We start from the raw sequence: 24,765 nt of genomic DNA on the forward strand, positions 1-24,765 counted from the left end.
AATAAAATTTATTTCAAATACAGACTGCAGATAGTGCATTTTATATCGATATTGCAACTGAATATTTTACGTGAAATATTAATTAAGTTAGTAATTATTTGGGTGGCAACACCCGGAGGGCACAGGGGTACACATATTTTTTTTACTTTTTTGCTCTTTTATGCAAGGTGTACCAGCCCTCCTGGAACAAAATCCTGCCTACTCTACTCATTATTTCTTAAAAAAATTACTAATTAGCTTAAATTAAGGACGCTATAAACCTCGTTGGCACCTAAAACATTATTGAACTGATTATGAAGTTTGCACATACGCTGCAAGTGAACTTGGCGCTGTACGTAACTTCCAAACGATGTCGAAGAATCTCCTTCGCGAGCTAAGTTTTGCTTAAGATCAAGGCCTATTGAAAATTAAAACGCTTCCATCAAGAAAACTGACACTTGGCTCATGGACAGTAAATTAAGAGGACAGGTTCTCGATACCCTTCCACAGTGCATTTTATTTCTCCCCGTGTATCAATCAGCTCGAGTGACTCCGAGCGAGTCTTGCAAGGTCGTTTGTACCACGTGATCTTAAAATTTCAAAATCGCAATCTAATGCGGTTGATATTGTTACGTAATTTTTTGCGCTTTATATTTTAGTAATTTTTAATTTTGGTTTATCTTTTTTCTTTTTTCGAACAGTATCGTCCACTCTTAGCGATACTTGCTTTTTTTTTCAAATAACCTTGGACGACTCCTTTAGTGTGATTGGTTTACGGAGGCTAAAAACCGGGCTTTTACCGATCTTCTAAAAGCTACTACCCATGCTTGGCTCGTCATACTAGCCGATAATAGCTACAAAATATTGAATTGGAACGTAAAACTGACTATTATAAACGCTCGCTAAATTTATGAAGGTACCTATTTTGAAAATTGATATCTAAAACACATTTTCAATGGAAATTATCGACATCAACTAGACATGGAAGTCATCCCGTGACAAAAGATTTAAACTTGGCTGGTTATCTGTAGCTGAAATAGAGTGCTTCATTTATGTAAATGAGGTTTATTACCATCGCTTATAAAGAATAAAATTTGCAATCGTTTTAGTCCTAACATTTTACGACAAATTATAGTCTTAGTCGATAATTCAAAATAACGGTCAAAAATGCCGCTGATCAGTTTAGTAAAATATTTTCGGCGGCGTAATCGTCGGCCATTTTCGGTATGGAGATACTGGCCCAAGGCTGCCAGATTTCGATAGACCGAAAACGGCCAACTCTCTCAATAGTTAGTGTATGGAGCTGTTGGCTCGCGTGTCATGATGGGCATTGTAACCCGGTCACCTGTTTAAAGGCATTATAAGTCGCTAGATGACTTGGGCCTAAGGTGATTCCTTGGGTATTAGCCTAGCTGATTATTATTATTATTATGTTTTCGTTTTCAAAACGAAAATATTGCGGCGTAGCTATCGACTAAAGCTTAGTTTCCACTGGCCATAAATCCACCGAAAAACGGACGAAAACCTGTCGTGCCGAAAATTTTTACGGCGGCCGTCAACGAAAACGGATTTTCGGTGGACGCAGCGTTGCCAGATCGAAAATCTGAAATTATCGTATCTAGGCCAAAAAATTATCGATTTTCCTGGAAAATTATCGTACATTTCTTTTTGGCGATAAATTTTAATTCATACATAAATGCGTTGAATTTAGAAGATTTTTTAAAGCACTACAGGAGTTTTATTTCAGGGAAATAAACAAAATGTCTATTATCATTATTAACTGAACTTAATATGTTTAAAAATGTTTTAAAAAATGCGGTAATAGCTAGGAGTAATAAACTCACACTCTGGACTACGCGTACAGAAAATGTATATCATTCATTTTTAAGTAGAAAAGTTATATAAATTAATAATAAAATATAAATCGTTCGTAGGTTTTTAAAAAAATGTAAAGATTATCGTACATTATAGTACGTTGAGGCAGAATTATCGAAATAATGGTACGATATCGTACGCCATGAAAATTATAGTACGCCCTAAAAATTTTGATTAAATTATCGCAATGTGCGATAATTATCGTACGTCTGGCAACGCTGGGTGGACGAAAGCCAGTTTCTATTTTTTTCGCCCATAAAGTTTTACGTAGCCAATAAGGGCTCTCAAAAAATTCACGTGACTTCTAGACCATTTCCTCTAGCTGCAGCATCGCGGCCAACGCAGCCAAGCCGGCAAAGCCGAACAGATGGAAAAATGTAAATAATGAAAAACTAATAGAAATTGTTAGAAAAAGACCGATATTATATGACACAAGTCATCTTGACTAAAAAAATCTGATCAGGCCTAAAATTTATCGAACAGTTCAGGTGACATTCGAAAGAACATACATGGAAATGTTATAACGTAAAATTTTTATTAAATTGATATTTTTCAACAAGGCTTAGCTAAAATAGCTTTCTCTGTCATCAAACCGCTTTTCGAGGATTAAATTGTTAAAATATCCTTGATCTTCGCGTTTTCGAAGAATTTCTCGAATCCAACATCTTTTCTTATATTTTAGTTTCTTCTTTAAAATATTGGTCGCTAACAAAATAGTAGCTAGATTACAAATTATGAGGTAAGCTCGAATCGAGTCATTTCTTCTGGGAGCCATTTTCCTTTCTACATACAAAATATAGGCCGTACTACATCCAAAAATATCAGCCGTAAAATATTTCAGTGAAAATGCCAAATCGTCACGAAACCGAAAACGAAATATTTTTGTTACGAAAAACGAAAAATTCCGGACGAAGAATATGTCCAGTGGAAACTAAGCTTTTAGACTATTGGTGTCATCACGTAACATTTCGTGTAATATATTCGTCTTCTATGCGTGATTAATAACGTCATATAACGCCAAAACACCCGACAACACCTATATTGAAATGCCGATACACTTGTAAGTGACATTAAAGCTCCGAGTTACGATCAACAACGAGTTAGTATCGTCTATAATATCCGGCACCTCATCAGGGACTCGGCTTTCCCACGCTATTTGTTAAGCCCACGTGGATTTCAAAATCATCTGTAACGTCAAAATTAATTCGCCGAAACCCCTAACGAGCTCAACTACACCCAAGCCAGAATCCTACCAAAACCCGGGGCTAACGGAGGAAGGACAATAAAGCCTTGTACATTCAATTTAGCGTCTCACGTTCCGTGGCATGCCTGCACGTTACAAAGGGTTAAGTTACTAAGGCGGGCTTCGGTTAGTTTCCCCGAGTCCCTAGAGAAGGAAATTCCGACAGTAATTCGCGAAGGATCGTTTTAGTTTCGACATTGCGGCCGGGTGTAGAGGAACCCACGACGATTAAATGCTAATTAAGAGTGTATAAACTCCTATACTGTGATGTAGGTCCATTATAAAGATTGTGTTGTAGCTTACTAGCTTAGCTTTATAAGGTTGTTTTGTGCTTTTTTTGTAGTGTAGCGAAGCTGACCAAAATGTTTTCTCATTTTAAAGGACAAGCATCATTAGTATTATTTAAATTAAACTAGTCGAAAAAATCCGTTCAAAAATTATAGTTCTTTCATTTTATAATTAATTTTAGAAAATTGCATTTTCCGGTCGCGGTAACGCAGTTGAGACACCTATCGCTATTGGCTAGAAACGCCATAGACATCATTTTGCATCAACCACGCTTATTAGATAGTTTAAATGATACAGTACGAAAAGCACCATTTAATTGGGTATTTTTTAAATCACACGGTCGATATTTTTTAAATTAAGGTGATCTACGTGACTAGAATCTTTTTCAAAATGTAGGAATATTATGAATGGAATAATAAAACAATATTGAAAAATCGTTATTTCATCACGTACAATCATGGACACTGTATCTCTAACCGGACGGGAAAAGCAGCCTAAAAGAGGTACCCCCTCACTGTCCGTTTGCGTCCTACTTCGTATTAGCTGAAATAGTCGGCCGTACTCGATCCGCAGGGCCGTCAAGGTCATTCGGAAGAATGTAAACCCCCATTTCAAACGGAACGTTTTGTCGACCACGTGACGAATTATATGGCCTTGACAGCCCGAAACTTGTAGAATGAATGCAATTTTTATAAATATTTTTTATGTGATATATAATTTAGGTTAAAGTCCACTAACAAGTAAGTAGAGTATAAGTTGTCTAATTATAAATGGTTCTCAGACGACATGATTGATTCGCTATTTTGAATTTTAGCTTCCGTCACCAATAATAGAAGAATCGGATACATTCATTGCCTTCTCTAATAACAAGGGCCTTATTAAAGTAAACCGATAGGTTTACTGTTTATTCCTTCTACAACGCAATCTGTTCCGGATCGCCTGGCTTTGGTCTATGCTGAAACCGTAAGCCCCGAAATTTCGACTGAAATCCTTTTCTAACACGCATTGCTTGTTATTTTTATATCTCTAGAACTATTTGTCCTAGGCGAAATCTAAAACCACCACTGGATTCCTGACGTCGGAAACCTGTGCCTTTTATATGTTTCGATTTAATTGGGTTTTTATTAAGTGCTTAATCATTAGTTTAATGGGGTAAAGGGGGGAAACGGAGACTCTTCGAAAATTATGAAAAATAAACCTTTCTAGTTTTAGACCATTCTTTTTGGTCGACTTCGACTACGGAGTGACGCAGACAAGAGCGATTTTCGAATCGCACATCATAATTATTTTTCCACTCTTTAATTTTGTATATAATCTCAGTAACGTTTATAGAGTTTATTCTGGATAAACTTTGCGTACATTTTTTTGTTATGATGTTTCGTAAAAACATGAATTCTAAATTTATTTTAATGTCTGTCCCTTCTTAGCCGTAACACTTTAAAAAATAAACACTATTTGTTACAGTTCGTAGTCCTATCGTAGAACTGGTTTTTGAATAATCATACTACAGGTGGCTATGATAGAGCCGACAGTTGCTTTAAGGAAAATTGGGGTGCCAAATCATTTACGTTTTAATTAGTGGTTGGTCGAATACTTATCTTAATAAATAATACATAACTTTGTTGAGAAAAAACTCTTCTATATTTTTAAATAAAAAAGTTAAAAATTAAGAAAATGCCGATTAAATTTAAATATTTCATTACGAACGTATTTGGGTAATTGAGAAGCCATATGTAAATGTAATACCCAAACCAAACTGATATTCAAATTAAAATCTATCTAGAACGAACTATTTATGATTTTGGTTACTTTTAAATATTTATTTTCAAATATTTTAAGGAAACGACTAGTATGAATAATTTATTCAGAAGTAATTCTCTTAACAACTAGACGCGCTAGTGTAGCAGGCAACGCCACTAGGCGTCGTTCTCTCTCACCAATAGGCCTTTCCATAAAATATTTCTACGTGCTTTCCATGTTTTTTTCTATCGTTACCCACCACCAATTTCACTAAAACTAAACAAAAAGTTGGCTGTACTTTTTGCATTTTCCGGTAATATTTCCCCAAACATTTTGAAGGGAAAAAAAATAAAGTAATGTAGAAAATCTCCAAAAATAATTCGGCGGTGGAATCAAAATTTAACGGCGGCGCGGGGTGGTTTGGGGCTGTTCACAAATTACGTAACGTGGTAGGGGGGGGGGAGGGGGGTTTTGGCAAGCGTTACGAAATGTTACGTGGGGGGGGGGGGGGTTCACTGAAATGTTACGTAACACATCTTATTTTTAATATCGTAAAATAAAATTTTCTCCATTTTCAGAAACAGGCACAATTATTAAAAACATTTGTATTTTCATTGGTTTACTCACGTTTAAAAGAATTTCATACCCATGGGTATAAAGTGTTGCGTAAAAATACAGTTGTAATTTCAAATGATAATTACAAACAATAAAATTTAGTACCTGATCTTATTGTACTTTATTACCAGCATATTAGTTGTTACGTACTATAATAATTTAAGGGGGGGGGGTATTCGATATTTGTTACGTAATTTAAGAAGAGGGGTCTTTCCATTTGTTACTCTTTGTTACGAGGGGGAGGGGGGGAGTCCAAAAAGTGGTTTTTCTGCGTTACGTAATTTGTGAACAGCCCCTTTGGCGCCCTAGAAAATATCGGCGACGGCGGCTTTGGGTCGGCGGCTCTAGGCTCTAGTTATGGCAAAGACTTAAGAAGGCTTTAATAATACTTTATAGACGATGTGAACTCGCATAGTACCAAATTAAGTAAACTAATCCGAAAATTTAAGATACTCTTCAGAATTTCATCCACATTACCAGGGGCGGATTAACCCTTTCGGCGCCTTTAGGCACAGAAAAATTTGGCGCCCCTTGGCATTGGTCAGCTAAGGAGGGGCGTATCGGTTTTTAATAAATAAATAAATATATTTTAGTTTCCTCAAACTTTTTCAGCGTTATTTTGAGAAGGGGCAAGCCAAGTACATGGACCGTGGGGCTTTATCAGAGTTTTGGCGCCCCTAGAAAAATGGCGCCCTAGGCACGTGCCTACTTTGCCTAATGGTTAATACGCCCCTGCACATTACCTGGTACCAACTCACGAGCAGCGTAACAGGTTTACTATGGCAAATCGATTCCAGGTAACCTCAACGTAGCAAATAACGTTATTAAACTAAAAGTCTAAAACTAAAGCCCGGGTACTTATTTATTGATCAAAGCGCTCACTTGTCTCTTCTCTTGATCGATAAGTTGACGCCACGAAACTTTGGAGTACGTATCAACCCCTGGCAGAACGCAGCTTCAGGTGGAAGCGGGTAACAGGATTATAGCTAGGTTATTTAAACATTACAGTATTCGGTATTACGTTAGGGCTGTGTACATAAGCCGACCTCAAGGGGATTATTATCCACCGAAAATAAAACGTCAATCACGGATCCGGATACGGGCCCAATCTAGGTCGAACGGATGTGAACTCATCGGGGTGGGGTGCCGAGAGAACCCCCTGGGATTGGGCGCGGACGTGGCTTCCCTGGCCCAAAGACTACAACACACCCCCTGGCGGAGTTGAAACAAAGCTGTTTTTATACCCGTTAGCCTTTATATATTCCTACGAGGGTCTTTGGTGGTAATTACGCGAGGAAATCGATTGATTGGTTATATATTATTGTAGGGAGGGCGTTCTGACCTTTTATATCCAAAGCGTCGAGTTTCCCCGGAACCGTTATGCAATTTGTCTATCGACTTTTCCGCTTCTGAAAATTATTATTTTTGAGTGTTTCGTCGGCTATAACGACATGCCCAAAATGTCATTAGTACGATTTGATAATGTACTTCATTTGTTTTACGCTATACGTCGACGTGGATTTAGACCATATTTGATTGGTAATGCTGGTTACTTAGCGTTGACCGTTTCTCCAGTGGCGTAGCTAAGAACACCTAGCCCCCCTCAGGGAAACTCTTTTCTGGGTTTTAGTCGGTATCTAGTATTTTATTTGATACGAATTTAGGGACCCACTGAAGCATTGCGAGGGTCTTATTTACGCCACTTACCTTTACAGCTCGAAATACCGGTGTTACTTTACTTGCTCTGATAGCTTGAGCTTAACTACAATCGATAGCATCAATTGGGGAAATCAGCTGCCAATAGAATTGGGAATTAGATTTATATGAAACCATTTGGGAAACAATTCTAAATAATATGAAATAGGAAAAATCGAGCTTGATTCTTGCGTTACCGTTCGATCAAGAAATGTTAATCCATGCTTAAAGGGATAGGAAATATCCAGACCTCTACGTTTCAATCGGGGTTCATATAATTGGGCACTTGATTTCCAGGAAAATGTTTGATTCTGAATCGTTATGGATATGAAATATCGGGCACTCTCCTTTGCATTTTCAGTTTGGGCATTTGGGAACCATAAAGTTGGGCATTTAATTTCTGTGAGTCCAGCTTGGTCAAGAAATGTTAAATCATTCAACAATGGATAGGAAATATCGAACCCTATCCGTTGCAATATCAGTTTGGGCAACTGAGGCTCCATAAAATTAGGCATTTGATTTCTATGAAACCACGTTATCAAGAATCGTTAAATCATACATAAATGAATTGTAAATATTGAGCTATCAGTTTGGGTAATTAGAAAACCATGAAATTGGTTATTTGATACGTCTGAAACTGTTCGGGCAAGAACTGTTAGTGATATATCAATCGTTGGGGTCTCAAGTTGTTGAACAGCTTGAGATGTGGACTTGCAAACATATTATGGGCTAGCCCATTTAGTTTTTCTAGTTACAACCATTGGGAAGAAAATATCGCAAAAAACCAGAGTTGTATATAGGAGCCATTTACAATTCAATAAATCATAACCGCTTCAGGGCCAGAGCAACAAGTCTTCATAAATATTATATTATTTCTCTTTCTACAGCGAAATAAATATGGAAGCTTCTAACAAAAAGGACTAGATTCTTAAACTCAAAATATTGTAACTGTAAAATTTACGTTTTGGAGATTAAATACTCCCAATTTATAATTGGTCGTTGTGGATTGGACAATCTGGGTCAGTTTCTATCCCCGACGATGTTGGAATTACTGATTTCTCAAGACAAAAAATGGTAATTTTGATATTTACGAAGTTTTGTACCATAAAAGCATTTTTAAAGTTTAAAAAAATTCAGTTTGAGAATGAAAATTTTATTAATTTTTAAATGCTATTAAGTTAATTATTCACTAGATTCATATTGTTCAACGAAAACACTGCAATAAAGCCATGAAAGTAATCTGATCTACTCGTTATAGAGCGCTTTCTTCAGCTCTCTAAATGAAAGATATTTCGATTTTGCCACATATCCCACAAAAACAAGTATTTCAAGTAACGATATTTTTCGTTACATTTCTATTTTCATATAACCCAAAAACCAAATATTTCTAGTTACGATATTCTTGCGTTTACACTTATTTCACTACATCTAAGAGAAAACCAAATATTGCAAATTACTAAATTATTGCGCTTACATTCGATTTTCCACCCCAAAAAAACATTTTTTGGAAGTTACTATATTCTTGCGCTAGTTTTTGTTGGAATCTATTGGGGGTTTCATTTCGCTAGTTCCGGGATTTCGTAATGGGTTAAGAAAAGTAAGGCTATGACGTCATTTTACTCCGATTCTGTGGTGGCGTAAAAATGTTCTTCCCAAATGGCTGCCTGAGTCCTTTTCAGCAGATCAATTCTGGCTAGCTGACGACAAAATCCGATTTACTCGCATAACACCTCCTTTTCAGAAGGAGTAAAAGGAGTAGACCTAATACTCCGAAACAAGCTAATAGTTTATGGAATGGATTAATTATCATCCCCGGAATAGGCGAAGAAATCGTTTTAGGGTAAAAAGAGCACAATTTTAGTCCGAGAACAGTCGAAAAGAAACCAACTTATACCACATAGTACCAATGCGTAGAAAAAAACCAGGAATCCATAAAATACCCATAGACGTCAAAAATATGTTTTATTTTAATCTATTACAAAGACTACTTCAATGAATTCTCGGGGATAAATGATGTATATCGTGAGAGACACGTTTCAAGCCTATTTAATCCCGGGATGGTTCGGGGTAAAACGTTAATTGGTAACAGATATTAAAAGCAGATTCTTAAGGCGCACCAGGACAGTTCGGTGCAGCTCTTAACCGCTCCAAACACAATTTGTCGGAGCAAAAAAGGCGTGTTTTGGAGACGAGAAACTGTTGTAGAGGTTGAACGGGCGGTTACGGCGAGAGGTTGCAACGGGCTGCTGACTCTAATTGAGTTTCGAACACAAAAATGGCGGGATTTAGGTTATTAAGGAACTATAATGTACGCTATTAAAGACTACAATTGCTAATAACAATTGATTCAATTTCATTTCTCTCGCACTCTGTCGACAGTGTAATAGAGTTGTCACGGTTTGCAAAACGTGACAAAGAACGTGCTTATTTCAAAGCATTTTGTAAGCCTAAGTTAGTTTACAACGAAGGTCGGAAGGTCAGTGATCAAAGTTTTTCCACGTTTACGCGGATCCTAAGTTTTTAAAAGCCAAACCTTTTACCATTAGTCTCAGATCAGTTTATCAGGATTAGACTTTAAAAACACAATGGCGGAAAGCAGAAATCATCTACGTGCACGTTCAACAACCATACGTTTACTAAACGAATCAGAAAAAACCTGCTCATGTAACAGGTTAATTTGATACGATTCCGATACCTATCGTGACGTCACAGCTGAAAGAAGGAAAAATCGTTCAACTGTGACGGTTTTTGTAATGGATAATCGGGAATGATTCAGAAGGTTGTTGAATCTAGGAGCAACAAACACAGCACCCCACACAAGTAGAACGCAATCCGTCAAAAGTCGTGCATTTTCTTGCGTACATTTTTCATTGGCTAGACGCTTTAGCGCGTGCTGCCGTCGGAAGGGGAAAATACGGAAATTGTCTTCCCCCCGCCCGTAAAATGTTCAGCGTAAAGGCTCGTGACGCTCGTCCAATGAAATTCGTACACAACACTGCGTTAGCGTGTTTAAAGGCTAGCTGCGTTCTCCTTGTGTTTGTTGCTCCTAGGTTGAATGCAGCCATAGTTAGTTTAAGATGTACCGGTCTACGAGAAGTTGGCCTAGTTTAAAGCTTAAGCCTATTCCTGCGCGCTGATTGGCGAAGCAACTCGAAAGTTAGATTTTGTCCTGTATATATCACAGATATTGTGATAAATTGGGAAAAACTAGAAATTGATTTAGATAGAAACCTGAACAACTGAAAAATTAAAATTCTATTGAACGAAGAATCAGAATTATCACTGATTGAAGGAACAATTGGACATAAAAGATAGGAGTGTTTTGGCAGCCACCTACATGATAGCCAGCGTGGCGCCCGGTTAAATATTAACCTCCTTAACCCGGGTCGGTACACCTCTGCTATCTCCAGCAGTGTTGGAAATAAGCCTTTTAAAAGTACTGGTCAATATGACCACAATACCCCTTACTTAAAAAATAATTTACTGGTCATGACCACTCTTTTCTAACCCACTTATCTCCCTCCCTCTTTTTTACTTTTGAAAGTGAATTGTTAATAGCGATTAGGAACTATAATGATAATTATTTATCACAAACCAAAGAGCTTTGATATTTATCACATTTCTTAAAAAACTTTAAAAATATTTCATCATCTTCTTGTTCTTCGAATAAAAACTTATCCGTATTTACAGTTTTACATCATCTTCTAGTCCTTCGAATAAAAACAGTTTTACTCCTTTCTGACTTCATTTTTATTTCTAAAAGCCATAAAGAAATTGCATCAATGTCTTCTATGCTTATGTTTCTTAAACATATTCTTAATGATTGATCTAGATGTTTCGCAGTTAGCTCGACGAATCTGACTGATTGTAGCGGAAGAACGTCAAATTGCATTACTGCCAGATGCCAGGAAATACGTTCGATTTAGGAGTAGAAATAAGTCGAAATCCGCAATTTCATTGGCTGTGAGAAGCTGAGCGCGTAACGCTTTTATCATTTTCTCTATTCGGCATAGAATTATCATTTTAATTAAAAATTAACTGTTCATTATGAACAGTGAACCCCCAAGATTCCATTTAATTTACTGGTCATAGCCCAAAATAAACTGGTCTTTGACCGACGCCCCCGCCTTATTTCCAACACTGATCTCCAGTAGGCTCGACTCTTTTGGGGCTTGAAATGAGTATTTTGCCGGATCCGGTCCGTTCTCGGCCTTCGCTGAGTACCAAAGTTGCATTATTGATCGATCTTAACACTATTACCTTCACGCAGTGTTTGATAATGAGGCGGACACCCTGTGATAACTTCATAATTAAAATTTCAGGTAATAAAACAAAACTTAACAAATTGACTTTTAAAAATTGGGAAAAGTTAATAACTAGAAACCGGAAAAAGATAATTTAAGGAAATACAAAACGTAATTGGCGATCGATTTACAACGCAAAACGCTCAAACTTCGAGATATTTTGTATATTGCCACGAAAAATAACCTTTAGGGTAAAAAAGGAATACACTTCCAAAATCTACAAGTTGAAGTCTTATAATTTGGTTGCGTGCTTCAAATCCATTTCAGCCATATTTCCATAAAGCGGGCTCAGCGGAATACTCTGTCGAAGTGAGCTACTTCTACTCGTAACCTTCAGTCACTGTGTCCACTTGCGTTGGACTTCCCCGTATTTATGATAAGCCATTTTGGACAGGTTAAGCGGACAGTGCCCTACGAGGAAGTTTAAAAGCTAAAAGCTCGGGGTATTTGATGACCCCCAAATGGACAGAAGATGGACAACGGTCATTTTCCATATGGACAGGGTGAATGGTAGTGACTTAACGTATCTAATGTCAAAATTTCAATTTTGATAGTATAGGGGTCAAATTTTAGATTTATATGGGTTATAATTTTTAATTTATATGGTTTTTTTTTTAAATTATAGGGATTTTTTTTAATTTATAGAGTTTTGCCTTAACTTATAAGGTCAATTAATTTTGAATTTATAGGTGTAAATTTTGGGTAAAATTATAGGGGTCAATTTTTGCAAATTTATGCTGGAAATTTTTTGTAAATTTATAGGGGTCAAATTATTGAAATTTAAAGGGTTGAAATTATTGAAATTTAAAGGGGTCAAATTATTGAAATTTATAGGGGTCAAATTATTGAAATTTATAGGGGTCAAATTATTGAAATTTATAGGGGTCAAATTATTGAAATTTATAGGGGTCAAATTATTGAAATTTATAGGGGTCAAATTATTGAAATTTATAGGGGTCAAATTATTTAAATTTATAGGGGTCAAATTATTGAAATTTATAGGGGTCAAATTATTGAAATTTATAGGGGTCAAATTATTTAAATCTAAATTAGTATTAAAATTACTGTTGATTTAATCGAAATAAGATAGACAACCGTCATTTTCCATACGGATCGGGTTACCTGACGTATGAAAAACGGAAACCACCGTTGGTCTAAAGATAACATTAAAAGGTAGCAAAGACCAGCAACGTTTGGGGAAACTCAAATATATTTATTTATTTATTTATTTATTTAAAACCGATATGCGGTATAAAATTTAATTTGAAAATTATAGAGATCAAAGAATTTAATTTTGCAGGGCTCAAAGAATTTAATTTATTTAATAATTAATATTCACTTACAAGGAGACGACAAGAGGTGTAACGCACCGATTTTGTTCAAACTCGGTGGTTTAGTAGACCTTCATGTATCTTGAAAAACCCTAAAGGGAATTTATTCAATGGGCAACCGTTTTGCCATGGCAACCAAATTTTTTTTTGACAACACAAAATGGAAATTTTCACATTGAAAATAACATGGGAATCTGACCAATTTTAAGGTCAGATTTTGAAAATGCTTAAAATGGAAAATATAAATAAAAAAATAATGAAATAGTTCGAAATTAATTAAAATTTTTAAAACTGGTCAGATTCCCATGTTATTTTCAATGGGAAAATTTCCATTTTGTGTTGTCAAAAACATTTTTGGTTGCCATGGCAAAACGGTTGCCCATTGAATAAATTCCCTTTAGGGTTTTTCATGTTATATGAAGGTCTACCAAACCCCCGAGTTTGACCTAAATCGGTGCGTTACACCTCGGGTCGTCTCCTTGTTAGTTTATTTTTTCTATTTCTAAATATCTGCATTCTTTAATGAGAAATAAAGCAAGGAAAAACTCATTGCATTAGCGCATTTTTAAAATTACCGGAAAAGTAGGTTTTGGAAATCTCTGGAAATAGACTTTCAGGAGATTTGGAAATTCCACCGAAACACGACTCTAACAACCTAGAAAACTGCTTTGGAAACCCTTACGGAAATTAAATTTCAGAAACAAATTTGAAATCTTAAATTCAGTCTTGGATTTTCGAAAATCCGTTGGGAATACAAAATTCTGATAAATCATTACCTTTGCTAAAATAAATGTTAAGTTTTGTTTAAGTTTGACCTATCACCCTTTACCTTTAAGTAAAAAATTGTTGGTAGCATTGTAGCGAGAAGGAAAAAGGAGCTTTCCGCAGTAATGCACGACCCGAATGATAATGTTTTAATAATATCGATTGAGTGAATGGATTGCTAATGATAATGATTGTTAATGTCCGGCGCCCAAAAGGCTTTCAAATGACCCAATAACCTGTGACCCTGAGAGCATGTTGCCTGGGATCAGAATCTGTTTTAACATAGAATCCCTCGGGGATTACTTACATAAAACCCGTTAAAATGCCAACAATTCAAGGACAAAAACGCTTACCCAAAAATCACCATAACTCAAAACCTACTTAACCCAACGAGCTCTCACAAACTCAAAAATCACCAAAACACACAAACCTACTTAAACCAGCTACCTCTAACAAACCCAAAAATCACCAAAATACACAAATCTTCTTAAACCAGCTACCTCTAACAACCGCTAAAATAAATAAAACGCACAAACCTACTTTAACCAGCTACCTCTAACAACCGTTAAAATAACCAAAACACACAAACCTACTTAAACCAGCTACCTCTAACAACCGCTAAAATAACCAAAACACACAAACCTACTTAAACCAGCTACCTCTAACAAACCCAAAAATCACCAAAACACACAAACCTACTTTAACCAGCTACCTCTAACAACCGCTAAAATAACCAAAACGCACAAACCTACTTTAACCAGCTACCTCTAACAACCGCTAAAATAACCAAAACACACAAACCTACTTAAACCAGCTACCTCTAACAAACCCAAAAATCACCAAAACACACAAACCTACTTTAACCAGCTACCTCTAACAACCGCTAAAATAACCAAAACGCACAAACCTACTTTAACCAGCTACCTCTAACAACCGTTAAAATAACCAAAACGCACAAACCTACTTAAACCAGCTACCTCTAACAACCCCAAAAATTGGCAAAACACACAAAACCATTCAACCCAGCAAGCACTAACAACCCAAACCACTTTCCGCAGCTAAATCCCCCCAATAAAGCAATTAACTCGTAACAGATAGGCTTAAAAAACACATGTAAGGAAACAAAACACAGTACGGCTTAAAGAGTGTAAAACAAAACCGGAGAGTGTATCGGCAAAAATCAATAGATTGTCGCTTACCTGAGAACGACTACAACGAGAGAAAGTCCTCAGCAACAAGTTTTCCGCCGATCGTCCCGGCTACAGCCACACCTAACAGCGAAGCGCTTAACAAGCGAGTCTACTCGCGCCTTAGCTATCGAGAATCTAGTCGCATTAATAGTTAGCGCGTTAACTAGCGTAACCGCTCTGGTTCCCGACCTAGCGACCTAGAGCAATCCCACAAGAATCGCGACTTCAGGATTTCAAACCGAGCATCGCGGTTCGAACTAAGCCCCGCCCTCGGACGCCATTGGTCCGCTACTCCGTCACGTGGGCTGCGTCCCGGGAAATATGCAGATGGGCCGAGATAATGGCAAAAATCTCGATTTATGGAAATTGGACGTAGTTTGAATTATTGCCGCCAGTTGGCGCTTTTCAGACGAACTTTCTTTGAAGTGGATTGAACGCTTCTTCAAAAGCCTTTTACTGCAATTGGATTTTTCAATTATATTTCTAATTTAAATTATTTTAATTTTAGTTTGTGCATAATGATTTCGTTATTTATTAGTAACATCTTAACATAATTACATTGAACAAACTGTTCTATTCCAAAAATTCTAGATTTTCTTCTTTGAAAAATATTTATTATTCTGCTGAAATCCGAATCAGAAACCAATGCTTTTTTTTATTTAATTTTTTAAAATGTTGCTTTAAAATGATACCCTTGAAAACTCATATTGCTTTAGGAAACCACCCATTTCAGTCTGTGAAAAATTATATTGCTTTAGGAAACACAGTGGCGTAACTAAGCACCCGCAGACCCCGCGACCGCGGGGGGGGCCCATGACATTTTCACCAAATAGGGGGCCCTTTCGTTTTAAGTATTGATTTTTAATTTATTTAAATTTTTAAATGATTAAAAAAATTATGCTTTAACTATTGGTAAAAATGTAGAAATCTGGCACGTATCCCCAATATTTTCAGAGAACTTGTAACAATGGGGAAAATAAAAAAAATTGTTTTTTTTTTATAAAGGGCCCTTTTGATATCCTGCGGGGGAGCCCAAATTTGGTCGTTACGCCACTGAGGAAACAACCCATTTCAGTTTGAGAAAAATCCATATTGCTTTAGGAAACAACCCTTTTAATTTGGTATAAAACGTTTATAGTATTTCTACCTACCTATTTATACTTGTATAAAAATAAACATTGCTTTACATTACACCCATATCACTCATATTGTTTTACCACAAATCCATTTAACTTTGTGAAAATCAAATTGGCTTTACGAGCGACATTCCATTAAACTATTATAAAACCCATCTAAAAAACCTTCATTGCTTGTTAAAAAAACCCATTTAACTCTTTCAGAATAAAAACTGCTTTTCTGAAAAAGCCACTTTGCTTTATGGAAAGCAATCGCACTCGTTCAGCAGTCATACTAATTTTCTAAAAATCTCACATTACTCTATGAAAAATCAAAACTCATAATTTAAAAATTTCATTCTACTAAACAAACTTCCCAAAAAGTGACATATCTAAAATATTCCTAAGCTTTGTAGCTAAAGCTGACGAACTTTCGGTTGGAAATACGCGGTACAAATAAGACGCAAAAGAGCGAAATACGCAACGACGGTAGATGGCAAGTTTAGCGAGCGCGCTGAGACCGGCATCTCCCAAATCCCTATACTTGTTGACCCATAAGTGGTTAGCCTAGTCGCCACCAGAGGGAGATCCGTCCTAGCTGACGGAAACCCGAGAAAAGAGCATTTTCGCGCGCGTATCCATAGCAACGTTAGCGTCGCCCCGGAGGTATAGGCCTTAGCTCTCGCTATCGAGATCAAATGACCAGCCGAGGCTTAGGAAGTGGAGTTTTCAAACGGATCTTGACGGAGCGTATTTTTCTCCGGATATATTAGGACTTGGCGAAGCGAACAAATTAATCTGGAGGCAGGTATGGGTTATTGCATTCTCGGTATGGCTTCACCAATTTAACCAACGGAGAAAAGTGGGGGAGAACAGGGGATTGGTACCGTCGGACCCCTGGGTCAGGGCTATTGGTTTACAACAAAAAAATTGGGACGCTGGGGAATTAATTTGTAGCCCATGGTCGTCTAGTTATCATCGAGGTATTTTGAAATTCTACTAGAGTGTGGTTTTTGTACGACTTCTATTCGTAGACCTGTTTGAGGTAGACTTTTAGGAACGTTTTGGATAAATTGACCGATTTCAAAATTACATTTTCGCGCGTGACAGTACCTTTACATTGTGAGGTATAGCAAGCTTATTTACCCGCTTTTATACCCTAACATGGCGGCGTATTTTCACGCGCAAAATGAATTTTAAGATCCACCAATTGGCTTGAGAGTTAGAGTCAAGGAAGTTGAGATATGTTACATTTGAAATAAGAATCCTGACTCAATACTGATTATTCTTTACCTTCTTATGGTCCAAATTACACATTTTAAACCAAAACCAGTTTTTCTTAAATAAAGATTTTTAGACTTGCTTGACTTTGGATATGAAGTAGCGATTATGGAAAGTTTTAATTAATTCAAAGACTGACCTCCAATATCAGGAGGCAAAAAACCCAACCTCCAACATTGAGTTGGGAATATTAATCTAGAGGTCCAATCAAAACGTCGGATTTCAGTATTTCGCGAAACAAGTTTCTAAAAAATAAGAATACTGCCGTCTGCTCCCAATTACGAGAAAACTTTATCATTATACCCGTGGCGCCGTCTATCTCTCAATACAATAATTTCATTTCCAATCAAAGGAACATTTACATCAGGCTAGCTCCAAAATATCAATTTATTGCAGTTGTTAAAGCGTTTAATTTTGACTTAATGCAAAATATATTTCAGATATTAAAATATGTTAGTGCTTCGTGTGGTTGCAGGTACGTACAATTTTAGTGTGTTTGTAGGTACGTACAATTTTTATGTTTGTAGGGTGGTTATTGTGTTTGTAGGTAGGCTATGGTGATTGTAGGTAGTATTTTGTGTTTGTAGGTAGGTTGTATTGTTTGTAGGTAGGCCTTATTGTTGTGTTGGTAGAATGTGATGTTTGTAGGCTGACTTTTGTGTTTGTAGGTAGGTTGTTGTGATTGTAGATAGGTTTTTGTGAATGTAGGTTTGCTGTGGTGTATGTAGGCTGGTAATTGTGTTTGTAGCTAGGGTGGGGTGATTGTAAGTAGGTTATGGTGAATATAGGTAGATTATTGTGTTCGTAGGTAGGTTGTGGTTATTTTAAGTAGGTTTTTGAGTTTTCAGGTAGGTAATTGTGTTTGTAGGTAGGTTGTGGTGATGGAAGGTAGGTTTTTGTGTTTGTAGGTAGCTTGTTTTTCTTGTAGGTCGGTTGTGGTGATTAAAGGTAGGATATTTTGGTTATAGGTAGGTTGTTGTGTTTGTAGGTAGGTTGCGGTGATTGTAGGTAGGTGGTGGTGTTTGTAAGTTGGTTTTTGTGTTTTTAGGTAGGTTGTAGTATTGTAGGTATGTTTTTGGGTTTGTAGGTAGGATTTGTGTTGTTAGGCAGGTTTGGGTTTGTAGGTAGGTTTTGGTGATTGAAGGTAAGTGGTGGTGTTTGTAAGTAGGTTGTGGTGATGGTAGGTAGGTAGTGGTGTTTGTAGTTAAGTAGCTGGCTTTGTTGGTAGGTTTTTGTTTGTAGGTAGGTTGTGCTGTTTGTAGTTGGTTTTTTGTGTTTGTAGGTAGGTTGTGGTGATTGTAGGTATGTTTTTGTTTGTAGGTAGGGTGTATTGCTGCTACGTATGTAGGTGTTTGTGTTTGTCGGTAGGTTTTATTGCTGCTACGTATGTAGGTAGGTTGTTGTGTTTGTTGGTAGGTTTTGGTGTTGATTGGTAAGTTTTTGGGTTTGTAGCTAGGTGTTTTGATTGTAGGTTAGTTTTTCTGTTTATAGGTAGGTTGTAGTAATTTTAGGTAGGATATGTTTGTAGTTTCTGGATATTATAGGTAGGTATTGGTGTTTGTAGGTAGGTTGTTTTATTTAGGTCGGTTATGGTGTTTGTAGGTTGGTTATTTCGTTTGTAGGTAGGTCGTATAAAGTGTAGATAGATTTTGGTGTTTGTTTGTTGGTTATTGTGTTTTTCTGTAGGTTGTAGTGAGAGTAGGTAGGTTTTGGGGTTTGTAGGCTGGTTATTGTTTTTGTAGGTAGGCTGTGGTGATTGTTGTTAGGTTTTAGTTTGTAGGTATGCTGTATTGTTTCTAGGTAGGTTGTGGTGTATGTAGATTGGTTATTGTGTTTGTAGGAAGGTTGTGGTTATTGTAGGTAGATTCTGGTTCTTTGTTGTTGGTAGGTATATTCTGGTTCTTTGTTGTTTTTGTAGGTTGGTTTTCGTGTTTCTAGGTAGGTTTTTGTGTTTGTAAGTAGTTTATTGTGTTTATATGTTTGTTGTGATGTTCTTAGGTAGGATTTTGTGTTTGTTGGTAGCCTTTGGTTTGTAGGCAGGTGGTATTGTTTCTAGGTAGGTTTTGGTGTTGGTAGGTTTGTTTTGGTGTTGGTAGGTTTGTTTTTGTGTTTGTTGCTTGGGTGTTTTGATTGGAGATTGGTTGTGGTGTTTGTAGGTTGGTTATTAAGTTTGTAGGTAGATAGCTCTCGATTTGGGGGCTCCTCGGATAATATCTCCTCGGGCCACCTTATCTTTTTGCAAACATACAGGGCCCAAGGCTTGCGTTTACCCATCCATAAAAAAATCTCATATTCATCAATTATTAAAATTGTTTCGCTCTTACGAAAATGAAAAACTAAAGAAAGTTTTATTTTGTGTAGACGTTTTGAAGGCAAGAACAATTCGTTATAGAAGTACTCTTAAAGTCAGTGAAATCATAATAAATTGAAATAACCAGAAGTCTTTGACAATTCCATTGTTGGCAAATGCCACCACGAGGCGCTTTCTAAAACTAATTTACGTTCCAAATAAATATTGTCAATCCATATACGTGGAATTAAAACGATTATAAACTTTGTCCAAATAGAAAAGGAAAATTTAAGAATACGACGATAAATTTGTTAATAAATAAGGCGAGTTTAAGTCGAAATATTCCAAAAATGCTTAGAAAATATGCCTCTTTTCCAGATTTAAATTGTAGATGAACAAATAAATTCTTTGCTTGCGCCAACGTGGGGATATTGAACAGGAGTAAATTGAGTCTTATACAAAGCCAAGTTTAAAGCATCAAAACGAAATGAACGGTTCGTAGGTTTCCCTTTTCCATAAAAACTTACGGCAGTTAGCCTTATTAGTGAGTGTAGTGAGCTATTGTTTAACTTGGGATGAAGGGCTTGCTACCACCCTCCTACGCATTGTAACCCGGCCACCTGAATTAATGGCTTTAAAAGTCGCTTGATGACTTAGGCCTAAGGTGGTGCCTGGGGTATTATCCTAGCTGATTATTATTATTAAATGTAGCATTTTACATTTTCCTCTCAAATAATTTTAATCTCCCCCCTTTCATGGCCTTCCTTCGAGCCATGGCCGACATCTTCGGTCAATTTCTCGAGAATACAGCGCTTAAATTAAAAAGTGCAGGCATTATCAATTGTTTGAAACCAATCGACGCTATACAGCTCATTTGTTGCAAAAAATAATAACGTTAGTCAATTGAAAATATTATTTACGTAGGTTAACGGTAATAGTGAGTGTAGGGAGCTGTTGGCTCGCGTGGCATGAAGGGCTTGCCACCACCCTCCTACGCATTGTAACCTGGCCACCTGTTTAAAGGCATTATAAGTCGCTAGATGACTTGGGCCTAAGGTGGTGCCTTGGGTACTAGCCTAGCTAGCTGATTTTTATTATGATTGTTCGAAGTAAAATGAGTCGATCCGTATAAATAGGGTTTGTTTGTACGTTCCCTTACCATTCACAATTTACAATTGGAACTGCAACAGTCGTTATTGAAAGAAGCTCATTTGGTTCTGGCTCGCAATCGCTCTGATTTCAGCAACCGTTGCCTACAGTAGAATATTTTCCGATGCATATTTTAAAAAAAATTGTAATAAGTTTGAAAGACTATTACAATGCACTAGGGCCACTGAGGTCGTCGGCTCTTCCAGGATTTCACGCCGTATCCGGTTCTGATGTGACTGCCTGGTTCGCGGGAAAAGCTAAAACGTCATTTTGGAAAGCATTTTTAGACGCGGACGAGGACATTCGGCACGCGTTAGCGTCACTTGGAGAAGGCGAAAACATTACAGAAGAAATATTCAGTTTATTGGAGAAGTTTGTTTGCTTCGTATATCTAAAACCAAAGAAGAATGTATCGAAAACAACACTGGGCGAGCTTCGTTGGTGGCTTTTTTCAAAAAAAGTTTTGCAAGGAGAAATGCTACCACCTACATCCGCAGCATTGAGACCTGCAATACGTAGGGCACATTATCAAAGCATGGAATGGGCAAGAGATATAATACCGCATCCCCGATTATCACCACCAGATGATTGCGCTCCAGAGGACGTTTTGGATTTTATTAAGTGCAATTGTGGACGTGGCCGTTGCAAACCCCCCTGTAAATGTGCTTCCTACGCTCATCAAATTAAATGTACTGAAATGCGCGCGTGTGGGGGCAACCCAGAAAACTGTGACAATTCGAACATAGAAAATGAAAATGTCGAAGACCTTGAAGATTCTAGTGAAGATGATGACAGTGAAACGGAGCTTTTTATTTAAAAGGTGTATTCCCTTTTAAAAATGTGCATTTCTTTAAAAATGTGATATCAAATATATTTATCCATTATTGTTGTATTAAAATAGCTTAATACATTTTTATCTTTCTGTAATAGAAAACCCTTTTATAACCTGAAAAATTGCCTTAACTAATGCGCTCTTAGCCTGCTCTCTATATATTTTAATTTTTGACGTAATAAGCTTTCATTTGATACCCTACACCGTGCGATTATATTCCAAACGGCGACATCAAAGTATCTGGGGTTATGGTTTGACGCGCCACCTATCTTTAATACTTTGCATAAATACACCCAGGGTTATTATAGTTTACATAGTATTAGTCTTGAGGTTATAAGCTTTAATTTGATACCCTACATCACGTGGTTTATTTCAAAAACTGAGTTAACTTCAAATGTGCGAAGGGGGCGGAGTATATAGCGCCCCCTATCTAAAATACCTAACATAAATTAGGTTTTGCTTAACTAGGGTGGTAATTAGGGTATATATGTAAGTTCTAAAGCATTTCAATAATAATTAATTAATTACTAATTATTAATCCCTAAAAAGCTATTGAGTGGGCTACCGCCCCCCAAAGTTGTACCATCGATATTCGGATTCTCCTCATTTTTCTGAAAATTTGGGTACCACCCACCATACTCTTTCACTTACGTGCACACGATAAACATAACGCCACGCACTATACCTTATCTAAAACACAGTGTGTCAGAATTTATAGCCTGTTGTACCTAGTGACAGAGACCATACCACCGGAGGCCTATCCTCATAGTGCCCTACACTAGCGTCCACCTAGCCCGGACAGGTGACAAATCCAGCGTGGGTAGCAGTACCCTACTACTAATGGTCGCACCTTGGACGCAAGCCACTCTAAAACACAAAGCGAACAAATCTACGCGGGAACTTCAGAGACCTAGCTGAGTACGTAGTCTGTAGCCAATGAAATTGAGAAGCATTTGGTGATGCCTTGGTGTTACCCTAGCTTTTTAATTAAATTCCCGCCCCCCACAGCTACTACCTCTAAATGTTCAGGATCCATGATAGACCCTTTAAGGCATATTCGCACCGACGCGACGCGACCAAATTTCATTGGCTGCAGATTACGTAATCAGGACTCTGAAGTTCCCACGTAGTTTTGTTCGCGTTGTGTTTTAGAGACGTTAGGACATTTTCTCTTAGATTCTTAAACTGTTGAATTTGATGGTTAATTGTTTTATTTACTATTCGGAAATTATGAGATGGAAACATTTGCTTTAAAATCTTCTCTAAACGTGTCCAACGAAAGCCTGAATAGCTAGTGGGTAACCCAGCTGGAAATTTTCCCGGACTTGAGTTTTTAAATGAAAGTCACCTGTTGGTTCGTGTGAATAATAATGTTTTTTAATAGGAGAGTATCAAATTGAAAACCAAATTTTGGAAGGAAAAATCTAAAAATGGGTTCCAAGTGTGGAAGTTTCAACATAATCGAATAAAAGGATCTTAATTAAGTAAAATATACGACACTTAATTTCAGTTATTGAATTTCATTAGGTTTTTTACATTTCTTTCGTATTCCATCGCTACCTTTTCTATAATCAAACGATCTTCCTCTACGGGTCTGTTTCGGCAATGGCATTTCGAGGTTCTGTAGTCATTATTTTGGGTTTCGCACTGGCAGCGCATAAGATAATGAAGTTTTACACACACTGTGCTTCCATGGCACTCTGTTAAACGGAAAATGAAGTTACTTTTTTTGGTTATTTTTTGCAAAACTGAGGTGTCACCATTTTTCAGCGAAATTGAAACTATTAATATTTACAACTTTGAAACACAAATTCTAGATATACCTTTGGGATATTTATCAAACAAAAAACGAATATACATGTTACATGTGTATATAAAGAAAATAATAAATTATATTTTCATTATAAATATGTAACGAAGTATATTTACTTACTTTGGCCAAATCCTTCTGGCATTTCTCCGTGCGCATCAGGAAAAATTTTACTGTAGGCAACGGTGGCCGAGATCAGAGCGATTGCCAGACAGAACCAAATTCGCGAGTAGGAGCTCATTGCTTTTACGTACGCGAAATTAACTATTTTTTTTCAATAACGACTGTTGCAGTTCCAATTGGAAATTGTGAATGGTAAGGGGGCGTACAAACAAACCCTATTTATAAGGATCGCCACGTATTACTTCGAACAATCACTACATAAATCATCTTTTCAATTTGTGAATTCCACGTTATTACCTTTTCGCAACAAATTTATGTTCGGATGAGCTGTGTCGCGTCGATTGGTTTCAACCAAATGATAATGTCTGTGCTGTGTAATTTACACGCTGTATTCTCGAGAAATTGAGCGGAGATGTCGGCCATGGCTCGAAGGAAGGTCTAAAAGGGGGTGCACTCTAAGAAATTGGGGTGTTGTTTCAAAACGTTTTAATACTATTGGTAAATATTTTCGTGAGTCGAAATTCGACACTGTTAGGGGTGTTTTATGACCCACTTTTCGGTGCTATCAAACATCGTTTTAACACCTTCACGATATATTTCTTAAAAATACGGTGTAAAAAACGAGAATTGAAACTACTTTTCCACACTATTTAAACACTTTTTTAACATTCTTTGTTTGTGACACAAAATATTTCCAATAACCGTGTAATAACACAACTTTAAAGAATCATTTTGCACCTTGAAAGCGTTAAATGACACCAAAATAGGTATTAATAAGCCCATTTCAAGAGTAAAATCATACGCTTGAAGGAGTTCAAAGCCCTTTTAAAGTGTTATATAACACCTTTTTATATTTCAATTACACTTTTAAAGGTCTAAATGCGCACTTTAAAAAGTGAGAGTGCACCCGGTAAGAGTTAAATAAAACCTTAAGAGGTGTAAATGCGCACTTTAAAAAGTGAGAGTGCACCCGGTAAGAGTTAAATAAAACCTTAAGAGGTGTAAATGCGCACTTTAAAAAGTGAGAGTGCACCCGGTAAGAGTTAAATAAAACCTTAAGAGGTGTAAATGCGCAATTTAAAAAGTGAGAGTGCACCCGGTAAGAGTTAAATAAAACCTTAAGAGGTGTAAATGCGCACT

General features: G+C 36.9%; 1 protein-coding gene and 1 long non-coding RNA gene across 2 annotated transcripts in view; both read right to left on the bottom strand.

Annotated features, from left to right (window-relative positions):
- Positions 1-15,486, bottom strand: part of LOC149958587 (excitatory amino acid transporter-like) — a 128,338-nt gene extending 112,852 nt beyond the window's left edge. Inside the window, exon 1 of the mRNA XM_090165943.1 lies at positions 15,035-15,486. The gene's annotated coding sequence lies outside the window, so the exon portion shown is untranslated. The remainder of the gene's footprint in view (positions 1-15,034) is intronic.
- A 7,710-nt stretch (positions 15,487-23,196) lies between these two features.
- LOC149958597 (uncharacterized) lies at positions 23,197-24,277 on the bottom strand. Its single transcript, XR_016478524.1, has 2 exons — positions 23,626-24,277; positions 23,197-23,392 (listed from the first exon to the last, which is right to left on the bottom strand). It is a non-coding gene; the product is annotated as an uncharacterized LOC149958597 (long non-coding RNA).
- Between the last annotated feature and the right edge of the window lie 488 nt (positions 24,278-24,765).

This window comes from Leiobunum rupestre, chromosome 2 (genome assembly GCF_980474605.1).
Source record: "Leiobunum rupestre chromosome 2, qqLeiRupe1.1.hap1, whole genome shotgun sequence".
Lineage (NCBI taxonomy): Eukaryota > Metazoa > Arthropoda > Arachnida > Opiliones > Sclerosomatidae > Leiobunum > Leiobunum rupestre.